This window comes from Phalangium opilio, unplaced genomic scaffold (genome assembly GCF_054372755.1).
Source record: "Phalangium opilio isolate 3A_F unplaced genomic scaffold, DU_Popi_V2 ptg000093l_1, whole genome shotgun sequence".
NCBI classification, from domain to species: Eukaryota; Metazoa; Arthropoda; class Arachnida; order Opiliones; family Phalangiidae; genus Phalangium; species Phalangium opilio.
The window spans coordinates 3,539,812-3,564,649 of NW_028324198.1; the positions used below are offsets into that span (position 1 = coordinate 3,539,812).

Here is a 24,838-nt window from a genome sequence, read left to right on the forward strand (position 1 = left end):
AATCTCCACTCATGCATCCGAAGGGGATATAGCTCAGTGGAAGAGCGCTCGCTTTGCATGTGAGAAGTCACGGGTTCAACCCCCGGTATCTCCATTTCGCGGTTTTAACAAAATATGTATTCTTTTCTGAAAATCTCCACTCATCCATCCGAAGGGGATATAGCTCAGTGGATGAGCGCTCGCTTTGCATGTGAGAAGTCCCGGGTTAGACCCTGGTATCTCCATTTCGCGGTTTTAGTCTAAGAGTATTTATTTTTACGATGATCTCTACTTGTATATCCGAAGGGGATATAGCTCAGTGGAAGAGCGCTCGCTTTGCATGTGAGAAGTCCCGGGTTCAACCCCCGGTATCTCCATTTCGCGGTTTTAGTCTAAGAGTATTTATTTTTACGATGACCTCTACTTGTATATCCGAAGGGGATATAGCTCAGTGGAAGAGCGCTCGCTTTGCATGTGAGAAGTCCCGGGTTCAACCCACGGTATCTCCATTTCGCGGTTTTAACAAAATATGTATTCTTTTCTGAAAATCTCCACTCATGCATTCGAAGGGGATATAGCTCAGTGGAAGAGCGCTTGCTTTGCATGTGAGAAGTCATGGGTTCAACCCCCGGTATCTCCATTTCGCGGTTTTAACAAAATATGTATTCTTTTCTGAAAATCTCCACTGATCCCGCCGAAGGGGATATAGCTCAGTGGATGAGTGCTCGCTTTGCATGTGAGAAGTCCCGGGTTCGACCCTGGTATCTCCATTTCGCGGTTTTAGTCTAAGAGTATTTATTTTTACGATGATCTCTACTTGTACATCCGAAGGGGATATAGCTCAGTGGAAGAGCGCTCGCTTTGCATGTGAGAAGTCACGGGTTCAACCCCCGGTATCACCATTTCGCGGTTTTAGTCTAAAAGGATTTATTTTAACGATGATCTCTACTTGTACATCCGAAGGGGATATAGCTCAGTGGAAGAGCGCGCGCTTTGCAAGTGAGAAGTCCCGGGATCAACCCCCGGTATCTCCATTGCGCGGTTTTAGTCTAAAAGTATTTATTTGAATTACAAAACACTTGATTGAATTGAATTGAATTTTTGAGATGATCTCTACTTGTACATCCGAAGGGGATATAGCTCAGTGGAAGAGCGCTTGCTTTGCATGTGAGAAGTCCAGGGTTCAACCCCCGGTATCTCCAATTCGCGGTTTTAACAAGATATGTATTCTTTCCTGAAAATGTCCACTCATCCATCCGAAGGGGATAGAGCTCAGTGGAAGAGCGCTGGCTTTGCATGTGAGAAGTCCAGGGTTCAACCCCCGGTTTCTCCATTTCGCGGTTTTAACAAAATATGTATTCTTTTCTGAAAATCTCCACTCGTACATCCGAAGGGGATATAGCTCAGTGGAAGAGCGCTCGCTTTACATGTGAGATGTCCCGGGTTCGATCCCGGTATCTCCATTTCGCGGTTATAGTCTAAGAGTATTTATTTTTACGATGACCTCTACTTGTATATCCGAAGGGGATATAGCTCAGTGGAAGAGCGCTCGCTTTGCATGTGAGAAGTCCCGGGTTCAACCCACGGTATCTCCATTTCGCGGTTTTAACAAAATATGTATTCTTTTCTGAAAATCTCCACTCATGCATCCGAAGGGGATATAGCTCAGTGGAAGAGCGCTCGCTTTGCATGTGAGAAGTCACGGGTTCAACCCCCGGTATCTCCATTTCGCGGTTTTAACAAAATATGTATTCTTTTCTGAAAATCTCCACTCATCCATCCGAAGGGGATATAGCTCAGTGGATGAGCGCTCGCTTTGCATGTGAGAAGTCCCGGGTTCGACCCTGGTATCTCCATTTCGCGGTTTTAGTCTAAGAGTATTTATTTTTACGATGATCTCTACTTGTATATCCGAAGGGGATATAGCTCAGTGGAAGAGCGCTCGCTTTGCATGTGAGAAGTCCCGGGTTCAACCCCCGGTATCTCCATTTCGCGGTTTTAGTCTAAGAGTATTTATTTTTACGATGACCTCTACTTGTATATCCGAAGGGGATATAGCTCAGTGGAAGAGCGCTCGCTTTGCATGTGAGAAGTCCCGGGTTCAACCCACGGTATCTCCATTTCGCGGTTTTAACAAAATATGTATTCTTTTCTGAAAATCTCCACTCATGCATTCGAAGGGGATATAGCTCAGTGGAAGAGCGCTTGCTTTGCATGTGAGAAGTCATGGGTTCAACCCCCGGTATCTCCATTTCGCGGTTTTAACAAAATATGTATTCTTTTCTGAAAATCTCCACTGATCCCGCCGAAGGGGATATAGCTCAGTGGATGAGTGCTCGCTTTGCATGTGAGAAGTCCCGGGTTCGACCCTGGTATCTCCATTTCGCGGTTTTAGTCTAAGAGTATTTATTTTTACGATGATCTCTACTTGTACATCCGAAGGGGATATAGCTCAGTGGAAGAGCGCTCGCTTTGCATGTGAGAAGTCACGGGTTCAACCCCCGGTATCACCATTTCGCGGTTTTAGTCTAAAAGGATTTATTTTAACGATGATCTCTACTTGTACATCCGAAGGGGATATAGCTCAGTGGAAGAGCGCGCGCTTTGCAAGTGAGAAGTCCCGGGATCAACCCCCGGTATCTCCATTGCGCGGTTTTAGTCTAAAAGTATTTATTTGAATTACAAAACACTTGATTGAATTGAATTGAATTTTTGAGATGATCTCTACTTGTACATCCGAAGGGGATATAGCTCAGTGGAAGAGCGCTTGCTTTGCATGTGAGAAGTCCATGGTTCAACCCCCGGTATCTCCAATTCGCGGTTTTAACAAGATATGTATTCTTTCCTGAAAATGTCCACTCATCCATCCGAAGGGGATAGAGCTCAGTGGAAGAGCGCTGGCTTTGCATGTGAGAAGTCCAGGGTTCAACCCCCGGTTTCTCCATTTCGCGGTTTTAACAAAATATGTATTCTTTTCTGAAAATCTCCACTCGTACATCCGAAGGGGATATAGCTCAGTGGAAGAGCGCTCGCTTTACATGTGAGATGTCCCGGGTTCGATCCCGGTATCTCCATTTCGCGGTTATAGTCTAAGAGTATTTATTTTTACTATGACCTCTACTTGTATATCCGAAGGGGATATAGCTCAGTGGAAGAGCGCTCGCTTTGCATGTGAGAAGTCCCGGGTTCAACCCACGGTATCTCCATTTCGCGGTTTTAACAAAATATGTATTCTTTTCTGAAAATCTCCACTCATGCATCCGAAGGGGATATAGCTCAGTGGATGAGCGCTCGCTTTGCATGTGAGAAGTCACGGGTTCAACCCCCGGTATCACCATTTCGCGGTTTTAGTCTAAAAGGATTTATTTTAACGATGATCTCTACTTGTACATCCGAAGGGGATATAGCTCAGTGGAAGAGCGCTCGCTTTACATGTGAGATGTCCCGGGTTCGATCGCGGTATCACCATTTCGCGGTTTTAGTCTAAAAGGATTTATTTTAACGATGATCTCTACTTGTACATCCGAAGGGGATATAGCTAAGTGGAAGAGCGCTTGCTTTGCATGTAAGAAGTCCAGGGTTCAACCCCCGGTATCTCCATTTCGCGGTTTTAGTCTAAAAGTATTTATTTGAATTACAAAACACTTGATTGAATTGAATTGAATTTTTAAGATGATCTCTACTTGTACATCCGAAGGGGATATAGCTCAGTGGAAGAGCGCTTGCTTTGCATGTGAGAAGTCCAGGGTTCAACCCCCGGTATCTCCATTTCGCGGTTTTAACAAAATATGTATTCTTTTCTGAAAATCTCCACTCATCCATCCGAAGGGGATAGAGCTCAGTGGAAGAGCGCTGGCTTTGCATGTGAGAAGTCCAGGGTTCAACCCCCGGTATCTCCATTTCGCGGTTTTAACAAAATATGTATTCTTTTCTGAAAATCTCCACTCATCCATCCGAAGGGGATATAGCTCAGTGGATGAGCGCTCGCTTTGCATGTGAGAAGTCCCGGGTTCGACCCTGGTATCTCCATTTCGCGGTTTTAGTCTAAGAGTATTTATTTTTACGATGATCTCTACTTGTATATCCGAAGGGGATATAGCTCAGTGGAAGAGCGCTCGCTTTGCATGTGAGAAGTCCCGGGTTCAACCCCCGGTATCTCCATTTCGCGGTTTTAGTCTAAGAGTATTTATTTTTACGATGACCTCTACTTGTATATCCGAAGGGGATATAGCTCAGTGGAAGAGCGCTCGCTTTGCATGTGAGAAGTCCCGGGTTCAACCCACGGTATCTCCATTTCGCGGTTTTAACAAAATATGTATTCTTTTCTGAAAATCTCCACTCATGCATCCGAAGGGGATATAGCTCAGTGGAAGAGCGCTCGCTTTGCATGTGAGAAGTCACGGGTTCAACCCCCGGTATCTCCATTTCGCGGTTTTAACCAAATATGTATTCTTTTCTGAAAATCTCCACACATCCATCCGAAGGGGATATAGCTCAGTGGATGAGCGCTCGCTTTGCATGTGAGAAGTCCCGGGTTCAACCCTGGTATCTCCATTTCGCGGTTTTAACAAAATATGTATTCTTTTCTGAAAATCTCCACTGATCCCGCCGAAGGGGATATAGCTCAGTGGATGAGTGCTCGCTTTGCATGTGAGAAGTCCCGGGTTCGACCCTGGTATCTCCATTTCGCGGTTTTAGTCTAAGAGTATTTATTTTTACGATGATCTCTACTTGTACATCCGAAGGGGATATAGCTCAGTGGAAGAGCGCTCGCTTTGCATGTGAGAAGTCACGGGTTCAACCCCCGGTATCACCATTTCGCGGTTTTAGTCTAAAAGGATTTATTTTAACGATGATCTCTACTTGTACATCCGAAAGGGATATAGCTAAGTGGAAGAGCGCTTGCTTTGCATGTGAGAAGTCCCGGGATGAACCCCCGGTATCTCCATTTCGCGGTTTTAGTCTAAAAGTATTTATTTGAATTACAAAACACTTGATTGAATTGAATTGAATTTTTAAGATGATCTCTACTTGTACATCCGAAGGGGATATAGCTCAGTGGATGAGCGCTCGCTATGCATGTGAGAAGTCCAGGGTCCAACCCCCGGTATCTCCATTTCGCGGTTTTAACAAAATATGTATTCTTTTCTGAAAATCTCCACTCATCCATCCGAAGGGGATATAGCTCAGTGGATGAGCGCTCGCTTTGCATGTGAGAAGTCCAGGGTTCGACCCTGGTATCTCCATTTCGCGGTTTTAGTCTAAGAGTATTTATTTTTACGATGATCTCTACTTGTACATCCGAAGGGGATATAGCTCAGTGGAAGAGCGCTCGCTTTGCATGTGAGAAGTCACGGGTTCAACCCCCGGTATCACCATTTCGCGGTTTTAGTCTAAAAGGATTTATTTTAACGATGATCTCTACTTGTACATCCGAAGGGGATATAGCTCAGTGGAAGAGCGCGCGCTTTGCAAGTGAGAAGTCCCGGGATCAACCCCCGGTATCTCCATTGCGCGGTTTTAGTCTAAAAGTATTTATTTGAATTACAAAACACTTGATTGAATTGAATTGAATTTTTGAGATGATCTCTACTTGTACATCCGAAGGGGATATAGCTCAGTGGAAGAGCGCTTGCTTTGCATGTGAGAAGTCCAGGGTTCAACCCCCGGTATCTCCAATTCGCGGTTTTAACAAGATATGTATTCTTTTCTGAAAATCTCCACTCATCCATCCGAAGGGGATAGAGCTCAGTGGAAGAGCGCTGGCTTTGCATGTGAGAAGTCCAGGGTTCAACCCCCGGTTTCTCCATTTCGCGGTTTTAACAAAATATGTATTCTTTTCTGAAAATCTCCACTCGTACATCCGAAGGGGATATAGCTCAGTGGAAGAGCGCTCGCTTTACATGTGAGATGTCCCGGGTTCGATCCCGGTATCTCCATTTCGCGGTTATAGTCTAAGAGTATTTATTTTTACGATGACCTCTACTTGTATATCCGAAGGGGATATAGCTCAGTGGAAGAGCGCTCGCTTTGCATGTGAGAAGTCCCGGGTTCAACCCACGGTATCACCATTTCGCGGTTTTAGTCTAAAAGGATTTATTTTAACGATGATCTCTACTTGTACAGACTGTTAAAAAAGTCTTTGCGCGTTGCGTTTTTCGCACATATTTTACTATATTTCAAAAACTATTCAAGCTAGCGCTCTGGAATAAAGTGCGTTATAAAAGTTTTGCATTTCTCTTTCATATTTTACCCGTTCCACAGTTGTCCTTTTCATACTTATACCGGAAACCGGAAATGTCAAAATTATCGACTTTGAAAATATTGGATTCTCGAGGATATAAATGCGATTTTCGGATTCCTTGGGGTCGATTCATATTTGAAAAATTTTCACCAAATTCAATTCGGATGAATAGGTCACGAGTAATCAGCCTTTATTCAAAATCTGGCAACTTCGATTTAAATGGCGATAATTCATAATCGGGAATCGAATCTTTGTCGTAATAATGCTTGTTAGATGTTATGGCGCTTTATGCATATATATATGATTGGTCTTGTGGCGCGATACTTTGGAACACTTCAGACGCTCATTAAAGAGATGGTGAAGTTGAAAATTAAGTAATTTTTTACTGATTCTTCTATAAGACCAATCTGCATAGTGAATTATCCAAGAAATAACACCGAAGGATTTTTATACGTCAATTAGTTTGAAATTTCATGGATAATTTTAAATAAGGATCTCCGACCAATCACGTAGAGCCCTGTCCTTTTATAAACAATTTTCTCGTGGCACGTTCCGTGTTGAATCAATTTATCGCGAGATTTGAAAAAATTTGCGTGATGTGACAATTGTGGCGCGAGACATGGAGCGTGCCACGATAATTTTGTTAACCAAAAGGCACGGCGTTACGCGATTGGTCGGAGGTCCTTATTTAAAATTATTCTTAAAATCTTAGCCTAATTTGAATATTAAAATCAATGGGAGGTATTTCCTAAATTTTTCATTATGCAGACTGGTCTTATAAGAACCGATAAAAAATCACTTTAATTTCCACTTCCCCCTCCCTTTAAGAGAAAACTCGCGTCTTTTGAAGAGGAGAAGCGGTTTGAAAATATTGTTATTTGGGCCATGATATCATAATATTTAGAACTCATATTAATTACGTCTAGGTGTTCAGCCCGACTCATTGCAGCCTAGTGAAAATCTCATTCATGATGGCATATGCCCTTCACGAGATCCTTTCAAATAGACATATTCGACTATTCCATTTAAGAAACAACATCAGAGGAGATGGCTTCTATGCCAGGAAGGTTGGCTACGCGATTGAGCTTCGCTAAACGGAGCCTGGGGTTGCTTATAGCCTCCCGCGCATAGAGCAAATGTCGGGCCATTGAAAGATTTTATTTTAGAGGTAGGAATAGGGAACAGAGTAATCTAGGCGCGCGTCAAAGTCCCGGACCCCCTTCCTCGAGACGGTGGGATATGAAAGAAGAGGCGTGTCATAGCGACAGAGGTAAATAGGAATTACGTATTTTTCGCCGTCCCAGTCAGTAACGTCATAAAAACCTAGTTTAAGTGAGCCAATCTGAAATTTTAAACTTTTAATTACGTGTTGGAGGGAGGGGCTCTATACTGGGCTATGAGTCGGACTGAATTAAACACTAACCGTTCTCTATTCCTACTTCTAAAATTAAATATATCTCTGGTAAGGCTTAATAATAAAGCCGACCACAACCAAAGCATGGGAAAGGCGTATTTCACAACTGACATTCAAAGCTACCGATGGAAAAGCCTAAAAATTAAATGAAAAGAATTAAAGCCGGTAACAATGATCACAACTAAAAATAACAGCTAACAGCTAAACCGAGCCCGAACGGTAAATCTTGAAGTTAGTCTCTGCGCTGCTGGTCTGCTACTCCTTTTGTTTATTTTCTATGGCAAAAACACTAACTTAGGGAGGTATTGGGATATTAAGGCATTTTGTGTTTTAAAAAATTTATTGTGAAGGAAAGAAAACAAGCCTGTTTAAAGATATTTCGAATAACTTTTAATATCTTTAAAAGTCGAAAAATATCTGTAAAATTATTTGGACGAAAATTTTCAAATAACAAGACTTCCTTCGAGTTTCAAATTGAAGAATGTTCGTGTGCTTTATTGAACTTTTTTTTACAAACAAGGCAGTCACTTTCAGTTTTAATTGTTGCTCTATTTTTCATTGGACCTCCCCTAGTCTTTAAATGGAGGATGAAGAGGAAAATAAAGTGATTTTTTACCGATTCTTCTTCTAATTATAAGTCCATTTTGCATAGTGAAACTTCCAGGAAATAATGTCTCCGAATGATTTTAAAATACAAATTAGGCTCAGATTTTATAGATAATTGGAAATAAGCAAGTCTGACCAATCGCTTAACACCCTGCCTTCCTGTTAACAAAATTTCCGTTGCCCGCTCTAAATCCTCCATTTAAAGACTAGGGGAGGTCCAATAAAAAATAGAGCAACAATTAAAACTGAAAGTGACTGCCTTGTTTGTAAAAAAAAGTTCAATAAAGCACACGAACATTCTTCAATTTGAAACTCGAAGGAAGTCTTGTTATTTGAAAATTTTCGTCCAAATAATTTTACAGATATTTTTCGACTTTTAAAGATATTAAAAGTTATTCGAAATATCTTTAAACAGGCTTGTTTTCTTTCCTTCACAATAAATTTTTTAAAACACAAAATGCCCTAATATCCCAATACCTCCCTAAGTTAGTGTTTTTGCCATAGAAAATAAACAAAAGGAGTAGCAGACCAGCAGCGCAGAGACTAACTTCAAGATTTACCGTTCGGGCTCGGTTTAGCTGTTAGCTGTTATTTTTAGTTGTGATCATTGTTACCGGCTTTAATTCTTTTCATTTAATTTTTAGGCTTTTCCATCGGTAGCTTTGAATGTCAGTTGTGAAATACGCCTTTCCCATGCTTTGGTTGTGGTCGGCTTTATTATTAAGCCTTACCAGAGATATATTTAATTTTAGAAGTAGGAATAGAGAACGGTTAGTGTTTAATTCAGTCCGACTCATAGCCCAGTATAGAGCCCCTCCCTCCAACACGTAATTAAAAGTTTAAAATTTCAGATTGGCTCACTTAAACTAGGTTTTTATGACGTTACTGACTGGGACGGCGAAAAATACGTAATTCCTATTTACCTCTGTCGCTATGACACGCCTCTTCTTTCATATCCCACCGTCTCGAGGAAGGGGGTCCGGGACTTTGACGCGCGCCTAGATTACTCTGTTCCCTATTCCTACCTCTAAAATAAAATCTTTCAATGGCCCGACATTTGCTCTATGCGCGGGAGGCTATAAGCAACCCCAGGCTCCGTTTAGCGAAGCTCAATCGCGTAGCCAACCTTCCTGGCATAGAAGCCATCTCCTCTGATGTTGTTTCTTAAATGGAATAGTCGAATATGTCTATTTGAAAGGATCTCGTGAAGGGCATATGCCATCATGAATGAGATTTTCACTAGGCTGCAATGAGTCGGGCTGAACACCTAGACGTAATTAATATGAGTTCTAAATATTATGATATCATGGCCCAAATAACAATATTTTCAAACCGCTTCTCCTCTTCAAAAGACGCGAGTTTTCTCTTAAAGGGAGGGGGAAGTGGAAATTAAAGTGATTTTTTATCGGTTCTTATAAGACCAGTCTGCATAATGAAAAATTTAGGAAATACCTCCCATTGATTTTAATATTCAAATTAGGCTAAGATTTTAAGAATAATTTTAAATAAGGACCTCCGACCAATCGCGTAACGCCGTGCCTTTTTGTTAACAAAATTATCGTGGCACGCTCCATGTCTCGCGCCACAATTGTCACATCACGCAAATTTTTTCAAATCTCGCGATAAATTGATTCAACACGGAACGTGCCACGAGAAAATTGTTTATAAAAGGACAGGGCTCTACGTGATTGGTCGGAGATCCTTATTTAAAATTATCCATGAAATTTCAAACTAATTGACGTATAAAAATCCTTCGGTGTTATTTCTTGGATAATTCACTATGCAGATTGGTCTTATAGAAGAATCAGTAAAAAATTACTTAATTTTCAACTTCACCATCTCTTTAATGAGCGTCTGAAGTGTTCCAAAGTATCGCGCCACAAGACCAATCATATATATATGCATAAAGCGCCATAACATCTAACAAGCATTATTACGACAAAGATTCGATTCCCGATTATGAATTATCGCCATTTAAATCGAAGTTGCCAGATTTTGAATAAAGGCTGATTACTCGTGACCTATTCATCCGAATTGAATTTGGTGAAAATTTTTCAAATATGAATCGACCCCAAGGAATCCGAAAATCGCATTTATATCCTCGAGAATCCAATATTTTCAAAGTTGATAATTTTGACATTTCCGGTTTCCGGTATAAGTATGCAAAGGATAACTGTGAAACGGGTAAAATATGAAAGATAAATGCAAAACTTCTATAACGCACTTTATTCCAGAGCATTAGCTTGAATAGTTTTAGAAATATAGTAAAATATGAGCGAAAACTGCAACGCGCAAAGACTTATTTAACAGTCTGTACCGAAGATTGGCTTTGAAGTCAACCCTTGTTATCCATTCTTGGGGTGTTCCCCTGACGGTCTAGTCAACGATAATTTGGTCGAAATGAAGTGTCCAGTCATTGGTGAAAAAGGAAACTTAGAAACAGTCCTCAAGAAAACTCCTTACGTAATCAAGAAGGACAGAACATTTTCTTTGAAACCCTAACAAATGTATTATGGGCAAGTGCAACTTAGTTTGGGCCCTTTAGGACTTCAAAGTTGTCATTTTGGAATTTATTCTGAACTGGAAGATGACTGTTTTGTTATTTATGTGCCTAAAGACCAAAAATTTATTAACAATCTTTTACCAAGATTATAAATTACTTATTTTAATTACTACATTCCAAATTATTTGAAATGGAATAAAAAGTACGGAATGTAATGGCGCAAATAAGGCTGAAGAGATATTTTTAAGTTTCTTAAAATGTGATAGAATCTTATAAATTTTTTAAATAAAATTGTTTTACAAAATGTCAGGAGTCTTGGTTCATTATTTATTTGCATTTTTTTAACGGGTTTTAACAAGCTTGGGAACTGCGTAAGAGTTAATTTAAAATGATTTGAGGTCTGAACTTTACTTATTCCAAACAAAGCTGATAGTGCGGTGAATGAAATGCCAAGTTTTAGTGTCAAAAATACCCTATCTCGAGACTCGTAGTTTCCCCCATTCTTGGCCCTCTCTACATTATTTGTCCATGAAAAAGGGGTATGAATTTACTGTTAATATTTTTAATGATCGCATCAAATAGACCAGTACTTTGTAATCCTGTTAATGAAATTATAGAGGTGGCATTCAATATTCCATTAGAAGCATTAACATAACATGTATGATTTTCCAAGGTGTTGACCATAATGCATTTACAGGGTTGCCACGGAATATTCAAAACCAAATTCCCTGACTTTTCCAGGTTTTCCGTGACCTTTTTCTGAGATTTTCCCTGACCTTTTAGGCCGAAAGTGTAAATGTTTACAGCACGTTTTAAGTGCTTATAATTAAATAAAGTCTCTACATTTAAGTTTTCCAATGTATTTTTCACACCAAAACGATTAAGAAACATTTTTCACCAAAATGATTAAGAAACATTTTAACTATAAATAACAGTCTGGTAGATTTCTTTAGAGAGCATTAACTTTACAAAAACAATTCTAGACATTTTTTAGGATTGCTCTAGAGTTTTCTGTGTTATGAGAGGATGAGAAACTTTCATTACTCTTTCAATAATGACTTATCCCCAGAAATTTTACCTACTAAAATAAATTTCCTAACTTTTCCCTGACCTTTTTGGACCATTTTCAAATTCCCTGACTTTTCCAGGTTCTCCCTGACCCGTGGCAACCCTGATTTATCATTGGGGTTTGGAGTGGTGCATTTGTCGGTCGTAGTTTCCTCGGTAGTTTGTTGAACAGCATCAATCCCCAATCTTAAGTAAGAAGGGGAACACTCATATTTTAGTAGTAGTAGACTATTCCACCAAGTGGGTTGAAGCTTTTGCTTTAAAAAAAAAGCAACAACGAAAAACATAGCTAACATCCTGGTGAATCAAGTATTTTCTCGATTTGGCGTTCCGAAAAGAATAGTCTCAGACAATGGGTCACAATTTGTGTCAAACCTAATGCGCGAGGTTTGTAGTCTCTTTAACATCAAGCAGAGATTCACATCATTCTATAGCCCTCAAAGTAATCAAACCGAGCGAGCTAATAAAACCTTAGGAATTATGATAAAATGCTACGTCAAAGAAAGCCACCAATATTGGGATGAAGGCCTTCAACAGTTCGTCATGGCATTGCGCGCGTCGAAAAACGAATCAACAGGATTTTCACCTTCGTTTTTAAATTTTGGTAGAGAGATAACCCCTTCGTAAGGCAGAATTAATTAGTAGCGCCATAAAAAAGCCCAGGCTAATTTAGTAAATAGCCAGCAAAGGAATAAGGCTATTTATGATGAAAAGAAGCGAGAGTTCGAATTTGTAGAGGGAGATTTAGTTTTAAAGAAAACCCTACCAATCATCCGCTGGGAATAGGTTTTCCGCCAAGTTAGCACCATCCTGGGAAGGTCCGTTTATAATAAGCTCCAAATTATCACCCTATTCCTACACTCTCCGCCCACAGGGTAGTAGCGTGGTTTTAAAAGGGACATTCCACTTACGGGAACTTAAGCTCTACAATGAGCGTGACCAAGTGGATCGGGTAACCCCGATGGTCAAACCTAAACCCATAGAATGCGGTAAACCTATTCGGCCCCCACTGGACCGTACCTTCCACATGCAATTGCGAACTAGACGCTAGCGCACGATTTACGTACTAGGAAAGGTACACTCCTATCTTACGTCATATTGTCCTACATTACAGGTCGCCTTTAGTAGATAGAAAGTGTGCGAGCTGGCCCACTGGCGTCAGACAGTGCCAGATGGCACCGGTAAATATGGCGTCAATGGGCGTCCACATCATTTTTCTTCTTATGGCGCCAGCGAATCAAACCTTTTTCACCCAATCTTGTTGTGACGTACATGACGTGTATGGTGTCAGTGAATCAATCATGGCGTCAATGTTAGGCTTAAGCGTCAACAGTGGTAAATAGCCCCTGTCATACACGTCGTGTTCACTATAAGAACGTGATTGGTCTAAAAAGAGCGCCATGTTTACATGGTCAGAAAGTCACGTGACATTAAAGTATAAAAGACGAGGACGGTTTAAAGATAAGACATTCTACATCCTTCCTTGAAGTACCGATCCAGATCCGAAAAATGTAAGTATAAATTTCTTTAAATATAAGTTTATGGTAGTTAATTCCTCCAGCATTTATCGATATCGATTTAAGTATGCAACACCCCTTTACCGGACTAGTAGCCGGAGTCACCGGCTGTGGGAAAAATGTTTTCGTAGGAGAATTAATTAAGCATAAGGATATATGTATTTCACCCACCCCCGAAAGAATAATTTGGTGTTACACGGAGTATCAGTCGAAACTATACGGTGCTATACTATCCCATACTCCGAGTGTAGAATTTCACGAGGGCTTATTAGATGTTAACACCCTAGATGCTAGTGTGAGGAACTTCGTTATATTAGACGACTTACTATGTGAAATAGCGAATAATAAGGACGTGACGAATCTTTTCATTAGGGGCTCGCACCATAGGAACACCTCAGTTTTAATTTTAATGCAGAATCTTTATTACCCCGGGAAGGAAATTCGTACCTTAAACTTAAATGCCCATTACTTGGTTATATTTAAAACACCACGTGATCAGTCTGCCATTATCCATCTTGCGAAACAAATTTCGCCGGGAAATAGTAAATACGTGGTAGACTCCTTTAGACAGGCGACGTTGGAACCTTACGGCTATCTATTTGTAGACCTTAAGGCTAACACCCTAGATAACCACCGTCTAAGAACAGGTATACTTCCAGGTCAACAAGCAGCACTGTTCATACCGAAATGACGGCCATCCTTGAAGCGAACTTTTTCCGGATTAAGGGGCAATGGATAATCAAAGAGCTGACGATGTTCCTGAAGGAGACCGACGTCCACGAAGTCTGGATCTTCCAATCCCCATGCAAGTTCTCAGAGTTATCCACCAAGGATAAAAGACAGTGCAGGTGGCTCTCACGGAACACTTGCGATCTGGCATTCGAGGAGGGCGATTACCCATACGAAACGACGCAGGAGGCCGCCGACTACATCCGAGCAAGAGCATCGTCATACGTGACGAAAGGAGCGGAGAAGGCCGAAACCCTATCAAAGTTCTTGGGGTGCGAAGTTATCAACGCCGAAGACTACGGTTGCCCGAGATTATCAAGTATCGAGTGCGATACCCCCAGGGCCTGTACATTTCATAGGGACAGCAACAACTGTACCCTGGTGAAGGCGTCCAAACTAGCGGAATGGCTCCGTCAAAACGAGTCGACGATCATTTAAATTTTTTAAAATATATTTCAAATTGTAACTCTTGCCAAAGAAATGCCGCAATAAAATTTGCCAATTAAGATGCGATTAAATCTATTGTCGAGTGTTGTATAAATATCCTACGGGGCAATGTCCCTCTTTCAGAGGAGGAGAAGGAGCATTTGAAGAAACATCGACACGTTATAAGAAGAGTTTCGTCTAACATCCGCCCTTCAAAGAAAAGGAAACTATTAATTCAAAACGGAGGTTTCATCCCTTTACTTCTCGGTCCGTTACTATCTATCATTAGTTCAGTAGCAGGTGCGGCTATAAGTCGAGCTATAAAATTAAAATGGCGCGAAAAATGTTATTAATTTCCGAAGAAACGTATAATAGGTTAAATTCAAATAGTGGTTTAAAAGTCGACACTTCAATGGAGTTGGATAAGGAAGACAAGTTGAAATCCATCATAAACGATGCTAAATTAAACGATACCGATAAATTATTAAGATATAACCACGTACTTTCGAGGGAAATTAATAAAACGGTGAAAAGGGTGAAAGCAAAACCTGCGAAAAACCGGAATTGGAGTCCTGAAATAGTCTCTTCGGTTCCTTCCTATAGCGCAGCTGATTGTTTGAACTTGTACAAATGGATTGACCGTATATCAAAAATAAGATGGACACACGCGGGAGAGTTAATATATGAGAACCGTAAAATCATCGGTTCAAATATAATTGATTTATTAGCTTATACTGCGACGAGTTCTAAAAAACGGTCGTCCGTCATTGGCGCCCCACAGATTTACCAACTTTTGTATACGGTTAATGTACCAAGATCATTAATTAAAATTAGAAAAACAGACCTACCCCCGCCTGAAAAAAGTGAAGCGAAGAAAGAAAAAGTGGAGAAAGAAGAAGAAGTGAAGGGGGATTATTATTTCCCCGCTCAGACTGGTGAAGGTTTCGGAAATTGGATAAACTTGTAGCACTTGTTGTTAATAAAATACGATTCATTTACATTCCACGTTTCATTCATTTTAAGTATTCCGATATGTAAGGTTGTGATAATCAGGTGGGTACTGTTGTGGTGTTAGCCAACCTAGTAGACACATTTTTTAAATCTCCTAAAATTTTAACTGTGGTTTTAGTAATTACCATATTCCTAATTATAGAGGTTAGCGATTTTTCCTTCAGACATCATAGTGTAACCAACTGTACCCTTAATGGATAGACTAAAAGAGATTTATTCTAATGTTTCTGACCCGGATTCATATGGAAGTGTTCTCGGATTATACCGAGCAGCTAAAGAGGTCGGGTTAAAGACGTGGAGACATTTTTAAAAACCCAAGATACGTATATATTACACAGGAATGCTAGAAAAAACTTTAAGAGAAATAGGACAATAGTTTATGGGATCGATGAGCAGTGGCAGATTGATTTAGCCGATTTGAAGAACCTAACTCGTCACAATAAAGGGTTCAGATACCTCCTGTGCTGCATTGACGTTTTCAGTAAATACGCCTTTGTGGATGCGTACCTATTGTTGGCCAACTTGAAAAAATCTTTCTCAAAGTCGTTCACTGCCTGCTTCCTTTTCTCCGTGTTGAACTCGATAAATGGTTTTAACCACGCACCCTGCTCGAATGCGAGTATTCGATGGATTTTCCCCAATTTCATCCCCTTAGCGATGTAAAACTTGAGATTCCGGTAGTGGAGGACATATTTCTCCCTATTGTAGAGCGAGGGAACTAACTTTGGAAGGCTATCCTGTACGTTAATTTTCAGTTTGTTCAACTGTTCAATCGAATACGGTGAAAGCTCATCCGCGTTATTAACTCTACGTTCGGGTGCTAAGGGTAGACAGTTATGTTCTCCGTGCAAACTTTCCGGGTACTCAAGATCCACCTCCAGGATAAAACCCTAAGGATCATCGTCTGGGTGATTCAAGATAATTTCACGAGTGAAATCTTGAAATGGTTGAATCCATCGAAATCCTCTCATCGGCAGGTGATGACACATTACGGTGCCGTAAAGGTTATTACAGTCTAGGTAGGTAATGTAAGAGCTACGTTCTGCCGGGTTGAATGTCTCGGGTAGATCCTTATTATTGGCTATGGCTAGTCTATGCGTAATTAAAGAAACACCCCCTCTTATACCCTTCTCAATAAAGAGATGCATATCAGGATCCTGGAGTAGTTCCAATTTCACTTGGGTCATGTGAAGTGCACTTTGCCAAGCGAAACCAAGACCTGTATATGCGTGTGCGCAATCAAACTTGTAATATTCTAGAGACATAGCCCTGAAACTTTCAAAAACATCCGCTTGGAGCCAAACGTCGGTCTTAACGTATAAATCATGGTACTCACCGAGGTTAGTGAGTTGGAATTTTTCCCAAAACTTTTAGCCTGAGAATAATCCACCTCACAAACCTCTCCGTCAGTTAAGGAATTGAAGAAGGCATCCTTGGGTGGCAACTCGGTCTCGTCGAATTTAGTCTCGCAGTCGAAGTAGTCATAGGGGTAAACCTGTTTCCTCAGCAGATGCGGTACTTCGTCAGCGCTGAAGGCATGGTTTAAACACTTGAACTTATCGGCTCCTCCTCGAGCCAAATTCGATACGAGTGTCTCTAGCGATGCCGGCATGAACCTAATTGAGTCTAAGAATCGTAAATTACCCAGAGAAAACGAAATGTACGTTTCGGAATTCGTGGGGATACGCGTAATCTTGTGATCTTTGACCAATCCAATTTTGTCCATAATAAGATGGGAATAGTAACGAGATAAGTTATGCATGAAGACCGGAACGAAATTCCGGGTCCTCAGTTTCAGGTTACACGAATTATGGGCAGCTCCCCTGTAGGCTCCGTTAGTGTGGTCGTGGTCACGAACTTTACTGTCATTTACAGTGAAAGGCTTGTTACATAAGTAACAGGATTGGGCCGAGGCGAATTGCGCCTTTTCTAAGTTTGATAGATTCATGGGGGCGTTATCTTTAATCTTACGCTGAATAATTGCGTCTTCACGCAAAAGGTTTTCTAAAAACGTTTCCGTGGCATCTATCCCTCGATAAGTAACTGGTTTTGAGACTGTACCGTCGTGACTAACAATGACATAACTAAACCCACAGGAGATATGCTGCGAAGTTTTCGTGGTTGAAGAGAGGTCGGCATCGGGATCGCATCGATGAACTTTACGGAGAATAGACTCGAAATCGGCATAGATGACGTATTTAACCTGTGAGAAATAGAAATAAAACTATATTAGATAAGATGTAAACAAAACATTCTCTCCCTCTCTCCCATGCATCTTATCGTCTGCTTTATTTATCTTGCTATGGGCGCCGTCTGACGTTAGTCTCAGTAAACTATTTTTGGCGCGTTATTCAAAATACCCTGATAAATAACAAAAGTTTTAGTTTACCTTTTGTTGCCATGCGACGTTTTTTGTTTCCAGAGTAGGTTCCTTTACCGGCATCTCGATCTTCTGGGGTCCGTGTATACTGCACTCCTTGATGTGTTCCCTGTAGTTCTTCTCCGAGTTTACACCGGAGAATCGATGCAGGCAATAACGACAGTAATAGTCCATGCTATGGTGTACGGTGAATGACTTCGCTAGAAGTCGACTCATGCTTCGGATTAAGCAAAAATGCTTCTTCTCACCCTCGGTTAGTAGCAATAAATCTACTTGGCGTGGTTCCTCAACTCTCTTGGAACTCACGTAAAGGGGGAAGACCTCTTTCTCGTATCCGAAAACATTAATCGAAAGGTTATTCACCCGTTCGAAATTCTCTAATTTACCGGTATTTACTTCCACGGGGAACGTAATTCATTACTATACTCTAGGTACTTTGTTACACGATTCGGGTTAACGTTTACAGGGTGTAAATGTGCCAAAATTGACCATAAGAAACACTTATTGTCTGTATTTTGCACATTTAATAGGGCCCTCTTAGCTAGGAGATTTTTAGGGATTTCAAAGTACGTACCCCCGTGAAGCGGGAGGTACGCTATGATATTAATTTGCAGGAAGAGAATTTTATCTAAAACCCACCCACTACCTTGCGCTTCGTACTCCTCCATTAAACGTTTCAGAGTCCGAATACTAAAGTCTATCTGTCCGGGGATAAAGTCGGAGTTCAAAATAGTAAGGTTTTGGGTTCTATGATAAATTAAAATTTCTACTTCCTCGTCAGTGTCGGCTAACTGACGGGTGTAGCGAGCCCTGACAGTTAAATACCACTTAATACCTCTATCCCTAGCCAGTTTATTGCGCAAGTAATTTTCAATCGCTACCCTATGTCTACCCACGTACAGCTCTACGTCTGTCTCAGTCTCTACGGGTGTGAAACGTGCACAACAAATAGCCCTACCGAGTACCTCCAGTTCCTCTAGCTCGTCGTGAAGAGGAACATCCGGTGACGCAACGATGGGTTCCTCCTCCTGCTCTTGACCACCACCACCCTCCTGCTGATCCATAAAGCGATGGATGTCGCGGTTCTCCTGGCTGGAAAGGGCTGGGAAGTCATCCTCCTGGTCCATGAACTCGTTCAGGGCACGATTTCCATCGTCGGACAGCTCATCAAGATTTTCGCAAACGGCGGGTGGAGGAGTTCCCAGTAGAGATCCATTGATAATACCCTCTTCTCGGTTCATGAACGCGTCCAGGGCACGATTCTCATCGTCGGACAGTTCATCTAGGGAAGGAATAGGGTTGGACGTGGACCGTTTCGGCCGCTTCGTCTCAGGAGTGGATGGGTCGGACGTGGACCGTTTCGGCCTCTGCGTCCCAGGAGGGATAAAGGTAGAGGTTGAGGGGCCCGAGAATGGGATAACAGGAGGAACAAAGGTAGAGGTTGATGGATCCAAGAATGGAACAAACTTAGAGGTTGATGGACCCAAGAATGGGACAAAGGTAGAAGTTGATGGACCTGCATTGGTCATGAGGGGGAGTGGAACCTTAAAGGTAGAGTGTCGGGCAGCCGCGTGCAACGTTAAATTCGCAAGTCTGGTATAAACGGCCGGACATTGCGAGCATGGGTATTTAACACCTTCGTGTTTCTCCCTTTTATGTCTCAAAAGGAACACTCACAAATATTACACTTAAACATTCTCAAAGAATGATAAAGACAATCTTAATCTCAGAAAAATCGCAAGTACTTGTAAAAATACGCAAGTACTTGTAAAAAAATCGCAAGTACTTGTAAAAATCACAAGTAATTTCGGTACTAGCCCGTAAACTTTTTCTTACCCTCTGCAAAATAACTTCCAACAGCAAATGTTACCAAGTATTGATAAATACTATAAAGTAACTAGGGAGCAGGCTGGATCTCGTCTGAAGTCAGGAACAAAAGTGACAGAGTATGGACACGTGCCGGGCTTTTATACTCTTGCCTCTTGGCGTCGTCCATTTAATCTTTGCCCGAACTATCATATGGGTTTTTCCATTGACGCCAACTCGAAAATTCGCGCCATGTTTCGAAATTCACGCCAAGTTTCAATCTAGTTTGTTTATTTACAAGTTTCCTGGCATAAACAAACATTGCGGTGTCGTCCATTAAATCTCTGCCTGAACTATGATATGGGTTTTCCCATTGACGTCACGATGAGGGCCGCGCCATGTTTCGAAGACCGTGCCGTGTTTCGAAATTCACGCAAAGTTTCAATCTAGTTTGTTTACTTACTAGTTTCCTATCATAAACAAACATTGCAACCCCAACTATCATCCCATGTTGACACTAACCGATTTCATACAAGCGCTTATCATGATTTCTAATTATTGAAATAGGCCGTTTATTTACCGTCCGAGTTTCTCGATTCCCGTTCACCGACCTTGTTATTTACATTTCCTATCCTTGAAATAGGCCTATCAATAAAGAGAAATTGGTTTAAGTTGAAATAATTTCTAAAGTTTATATTTAGAAGTATTAAATTCAGATATTAAGTTGAAATAACTCCTAAAATTTGGAATATGCCTATATATTTAGTTAAATAGTATTAAATTCGAATATAAATAACTAAAATAATAAAATTTGAAATAGGCTTATATTTAGGTAAATGAAAAAGTATTAAATTTGAATATTTATTATTTAAATTCAATGTATTACAAGAATTTTTTAGAGTTGCATACACTTCGAGAGACCATTTGCTTACAGAATTGAAAACTTAAGAAAGTGGAACTATTAAAAATATTAACTATCATCTCGATATTTAAATTAGACACGGCATTAGAATAATGTTCATCTACACGTTCACCCCATTCCATCATTATACAATCATGCTGTAATTGTGAAGGATGGTCGATAATGCAGCCGTTGCACGAATTCTTTATTCCCTCAGTTAGTTGCTGTATTACTATGTCCTTAATAGCACTCTCCACACGTTTCGCTTCGGTAATGAATGTCGTCACCTGAATGTGTTTTTCCAATAACTTCTCCCATAGGAATGGTCCTATGGCAAATCCATTCCAAGTTGGGTATTGGATTCCGTAGTTCGTTCCTTGACCCTGGATCACTTGGCGGATATTTAACATCTTCCTTTCCTGATAAGTTACCAGTTGAATTCGCTTGTCCATCGATCCCTCGAAAAAGCACGTAGTGGGTTGAGCGTCGTCCTTCTCGAAAAATCCGTTTATGGAGTCCTTCATTCCGTGAAGTTGCATATATTCCTCCTCGCTTAATACGATCCCAGTTGAACCATCAGTCATTCCTAGTCTAATCCTACAGTCCGGCGTTACAGTGACTGATTTAGTTGAAGAAATCTCAAACACGTTGGAGTTATCCCTAAATATTCGCATTAAATAGAAATATGGTAATCGCAATAAATAGGATGCGGACCAAGATTATAGCACTAAGATTTTATGGGAAATTATTCTTAAATTTTTCGGATCTGGATCGGTACTTCAAGGAGGGTTGTAGAATGCCTTATCTTTAAACCGTCCTCGTCTTTTATACTTTAATGTCACGTGACTTTCTGACCATGTAAACATGGCGCTCTTTTTAGACCAATCACGTTCTTATAGTTAAACCACGTGTATGACAAAGGTTATTTACCACGTTGTCGAATATGACGCTTAAGCCTAACATTGACGCCATGATTGATTCACTGACGCCATGGAAAGACACGTCATGTGCGTCACAACAATATAGGGGGATAAATTTTGATTCACTGGCGCCATAAGAGGAAAAATGTTGTGGGCGTCCATTGACGCCATATTTATTGGTGCCAGATCATGTGCCATCTGGCACTGGCTGACGCCATGTCCCCAAATCGGTACTTTCTATCTACTGATGACATTAACTTTTGTCGCAATATTCGTTGTTATCTTGCGAGAATTTACTTGTAAAAGACATTGCTCTGCAAATGAAATTGTTTCATTAACACAACAGCGGATAAATGACGTACATCGTACACTTACAGTGTGTTCGTCCGCTGCTTAGTATTTGGTATCATAACACTTAGTGTGTTCGTCCGCTGCTTAGTATTTGGTATCATAACTGAACACAGTTCTTTTACAGCTGAATTGCCTAACAGGAACAGCCGCAAGAGACCTTTAACCTTCAAAGAAGAGCTTCTTCTATCTGCCAATGAAGCTAATGCGCGTGAAGAACACCTTCACTCCGTAATGGGAGTTCTGGTAGAAAATGAACGGGTGAGGTTGGAACAAGAAGGGGCCAGGCTGGAATATAAGAAACTTAAGATGGAAAGAAAAGCCGAAAATGAGAAGCAGAAAAATGAAACAGAAAGGTTGAAGGCTGAGGCAGCTAAAATTCAAGCCGAGGCTGCTATGCATCAGGCTGAGCCTGCAATGGTCCAGGCTGAAGCGTTGAAAACCTTAGTTGCACGCATGTTTCCGTGAAGTCCTCTTTTTGTTTTGTTCTTTTTTTTTAATTTATTAATTGCATGCAAAACTTGATATGCAAATTGTTTTCTTTAATTTATTTCGCGCTTAATTTAAGACGCACCTTTTTCTATTTTGTTTCTTATTTTCATTGTCTATTTTCATTGTACCTTTAAATTGCACATTTTCATTGTATATTTTCACTACTGTATTGCTTCATTTCATGTATATTTATTTTGTATTATTTATTTCGCGCTTAATTTGGCATGCGCTTTTCTCAATCATCATTTGTTTCATTTCATTTATTATTTATAACACGCAAAATTTGGCGTGCGCTTTTATCTTAATTTAATGTTTTACATGCTTAGTCTGGCATACGCTTTTATTGTAATTTACTATATGTTAATGTTTACACGCTTAGTCTGGCATGCGCTTTTATTGTAATTTAAATTAATATTTTACATGCTTAGTGTGGCATGCGCTTTTATTGTAATTTACTTTAAGTTAATGTTTACATGCACTTTTATTGTAATTTCATTTAATTTAATGTTTTACATGCTTAGTCTGGCATGCACTTTTATTGTAATTTAAATTAATATTTTACATGCTTAGTGTGGCATGCGCTTTTATTGTAATTTGCTTTAAGTTAATGTTTACATGCGCTTTTATTGTAGTTTCATTTAATTTAATGTATATACTAGCTGTTATTCCCGCGGCGTCACTCGCGTGTAATAAGAACTTCCATCAAAATGATACAAAGAATGGGTAGATTTAACTGATGACTAATATTTTTGTAGCACCCTAGGAGCGAAGGCACTCAGCGTTGCCCGTTAGCCCGTCGGGACATTTTTTATTACTTTTCATGCGGGCATTATTCCATAAAGATGGGTTTTTAAGTTTTTGGCCGCCATTTAAAAAGATGGCAACAAATCAAACCCGAAAGACCGTTTAGCCCGTCTATAGGTTGCCATAGTACTAAATATTTGTGAAATCGGTTGAAACGCGCGGACTTTGTTGCATAGAGAAGAGTTTTTACATTTATGGGCGACATTTTTTAAGATGGCGGCGGATTGGAAAAATCTTTCTTAGTACGCGCCTACTACTTATGAATTAAGGCTCGTTTACATGTGAGCGAGAATTAAGCTTAAAGCGGAGAGTAGAAGTTGAAAGTCGAATCTTTTTCTCGCGCCTAAAAAAATCGCGTCTGCCAAAAGCGTTTGTTCCCGCTGCTCCACCTGCTCCTTCGTTTACATACGAGCTGGGCGGTAGCATGAGCCTAGATTGCAGAGTTGTCTTTCAGTCGGAAGTAAACAACTAAAATGGCGTGGACTCTCGTTAGTTTACTTCTGCTTAAAATGAAACTATTGCTTTTGAAAAACATTCGACATTTATAACAAAAAAAAACAGAAAATTAGAACGGAACGTCGTTGGTGGGCACATCCTATATGGAGAAATAGAAACAAAGAAGGCTATTTTCGCCTTTTGGAAGGTAACTTGATTTAATTTGTCAAGATGCGTATATTTTCTCTACTTGAGCTTGAGAATAATTTTGATTTAATTGTCGAGCTTGAAAGGATGAGGATTTTATCTTGTTCTTTTAAAGACATTCTCAATGGTGGTGCCTAGGCCTATTTCGCGAGATAAACAAACGCAAAAATATCAAACGATATTCGGTCCATGGATATTATTGGCTTGGAAAATCACGTGACTCTTTGCGAGAAGCAAACACGAGCTGAAGATTCTACTGCGGCAGATCGGAGCTTATTCCGAACACCCGCTTCATCTATGAGCAACAAGCGCGACTTAAAAAGCTTTCGCTTGTTTGTAAACGGTATGCCAAGGGAACGCAAACCCCAATACGCCTCATCTCTCTGCTTTACGCTTCGACTTTTTCCATTTCTCGCGCACATGTAAACGAGCCTTTACGTTCCAGCAAAGTTTCAGCCTTCTAGGGCAAGCGGTTTGGGCTGGGCGTTGATTATCAGGCAGTCAGTCAGGACTTTGATTTATATAGATATAGATAATATTTGGGAAAGGCCAAAGTGTGGTTTCCAGTGTAGTACATCATGATCATTAACAAACTTAGCCGACATGTGTTTGTGATGCATAAAAAGCGGTCTCGCCAGATCGACACGTCCGTCTACAATGAACCATTATTATGGCTATTGAACAGTTGACGCAAACGAGTTCTTTGAATGTTCTCTAAATCATTATCTTCAACCAAGAATGGTTCTACTGCACTGTGAGCCACGTCTCATTTTCTAATTAGTGACGCGCGATACGGAAATAATGAGACTCTAAAGTTCTCAACTAATGACCCCGAATATGATTAGTTGTGAGGTCAAAACGTTTTGTGTAGCTTTCAACTGAGCACACTATTCAACCTTCCACGAAGAATGGGTCTGCGTGACCGACACAAAATATTTCGGTTTAAAGCGTCGTGAAATGTCAAGGTCAAATTTTTAAGGGTTATTGAACTTATTGTAGACGCATTTCGTTGCGTAGTACAAGCTTTATCTACCGACACAGCTAACTG

General features: G+C 40.5%; 19 non-coding genes across 19 annotated transcripts; all 19 read left to right on the forward strand.

Annotated features, from left to right (window-relative positions):
• Window positions 1–22: 22 nt before the first annotated feature.
• On the forward strand, window positions 23–94 carry TRNAA-UGC (transfer RNA alanine (anticodon UGC)). The gene has a single exon. It is a non-coding gene; the product is annotated as a tRNA-Ala (tRNA).
• A 190-nt stretch (window positions 95–284) lies between these two features.
• Window positions 285–356, forward strand: TRNAA-UGC (transfer RNA alanine (anticodon UGC)). Its single transcript has one exon. It is a non-coding gene; the product is annotated as a tRNA-Ala (tRNA).
• Window positions 357–416: 60 nt separating this feature from the next.
• Window positions 417–488, forward strand: TRNAA-UGC (transfer RNA alanine (anticodon UGC)). The gene has a single exon. It is a non-coding gene; the product is annotated as a tRNA-Ala (tRNA).
• Window positions 489–809: 321 nt separating this feature from the next.
• On the forward strand, window positions 810–881 carry TRNAA-UGC (transfer RNA alanine (anticodon UGC)). The gene has a single exon. It is a non-coding gene; the product is annotated as a tRNA-Ala (tRNA).
• Window positions 882–1,109: 228 nt separating this feature from the next.
• On the forward strand, window positions 1,110–1,181 carry TRNAA-UGC (transfer RNA alanine (anticodon UGC)). The gene has a single exon. It is a non-coding gene; the product is annotated as a tRNA-Ala (tRNA).
• Window positions 1,182–1,502: 321 nt separating this feature from the next.
• On the forward strand, window positions 1,503–1,574 carry TRNAA-UGC (transfer RNA alanine (anticodon UGC)). Its single transcript has one exon. It is a non-coding gene; the product is annotated as a tRNA-Ala (tRNA).
• Window positions 1,575–1,633: 59 nt separating this feature from the next.
• On the forward strand, window positions 1,634–1,705 carry TRNAA-UGC (transfer RNA alanine (anticodon UGC)). Its single transcript has one exon. It is a non-coding gene; the product is annotated as a tRNA-Ala (tRNA).
• A 190-nt stretch (window positions 1,706–1,895) lies between these two features.
• On the forward strand, window positions 1,896–1,967 carry TRNAA-UGC (transfer RNA alanine (anticodon UGC)). The gene has a single exon. It is a non-coding gene; the product is annotated as a tRNA-Ala (tRNA).
• A 60-nt stretch (window positions 1,968–2,027) lies between these two features.
• On the forward strand, window positions 2,028–2,099 carry TRNAA-UGC (transfer RNA alanine (anticodon UGC)). Its single transcript has one exon. It is a non-coding gene; the product is annotated as a tRNA-Ala (tRNA).
• A 321-nt stretch (window positions 2,100–2,420) lies between these two features.
• TRNAA-UGC (transfer RNA alanine (anticodon UGC)) lies at window positions 2,421–2,492 on the forward strand. Its single transcript has one exon. It is a non-coding gene; the product is annotated as a tRNA-Ala (tRNA).
• Window positions 2,493–3,113: 621 nt separating this feature from the next.
• On the forward strand, window positions 3,114–3,185 carry TRNAA-UGC (transfer RNA alanine (anticodon UGC)). Its single transcript has one exon. It is a non-coding gene; the product is annotated as a tRNA-Ala (tRNA).
• A 490-nt stretch (window positions 3,186–3,675) lies between these two features.
• On the forward strand, window positions 3,676–3,747 carry TRNAA-UGC (transfer RNA alanine (anticodon UGC)). Its single transcript has one exon. It is a non-coding gene; the product is annotated as a tRNA-Ala (tRNA).
• A 321-nt stretch (window positions 3,748–4,068) lies between these two features.
• TRNAA-UGC (transfer RNA alanine (anticodon UGC)) lies at window positions 4,069–4,140 on the forward strand. Its single transcript has one exon. It is a non-coding gene; the product is annotated as a tRNA-Ala (tRNA).
• Window positions 4,141–4,200: 60 nt separating this feature from the next.
• On the forward strand, window positions 4,201–4,272 carry TRNAA-UGC (transfer RNA alanine (anticodon UGC)). The gene has a single exon. It is a non-coding gene; the product is annotated as a tRNA-Ala (tRNA).
• Window positions 4,273–4,331: 59 nt separating this feature from the next.
• Window positions 4,332–4,403, forward strand: TRNAA-UGC (transfer RNA alanine (anticodon UGC)). The gene has a single exon. It is a non-coding gene; the product is annotated as a tRNA-Ala (tRNA).
• A 320-nt stretch (window positions 4,404–4,723) lies between these two features.
• TRNAA-UGC (transfer RNA alanine (anticodon UGC)) lies at window positions 4,724–4,795 on the forward strand. Its single transcript has one exon. It is a non-coding gene; the product is annotated as a tRNA-Ala (tRNA).
• A 490-nt stretch (window positions 4,796–5,285) lies between these two features.
• On the forward strand, window positions 5,286–5,357 carry TRNAA-UGC (transfer RNA alanine (anticodon UGC)). Its single transcript has one exon. It is a non-coding gene; the product is annotated as a tRNA-Ala (tRNA).
• A 228-nt stretch (window positions 5,358–5,585) lies between these two features.
• TRNAA-UGC (transfer RNA alanine (anticodon UGC)) lies at window positions 5,586–5,657 on the forward strand. The gene has a single exon. It is a non-coding gene; the product is annotated as a tRNA-Ala (tRNA).
• A 321-nt stretch (window positions 5,658–5,978) lies between these two features.
• On the forward strand, window positions 5,979–6,050 carry TRNAA-UGC (transfer RNA alanine (anticodon UGC)). The gene has a single exon. It is a non-coding gene; the product is annotated as a tRNA-Ala (tRNA).
• The last annotated feature ends 18,788 nt before the right edge of the window (window positions 6,051–24,838 follow it).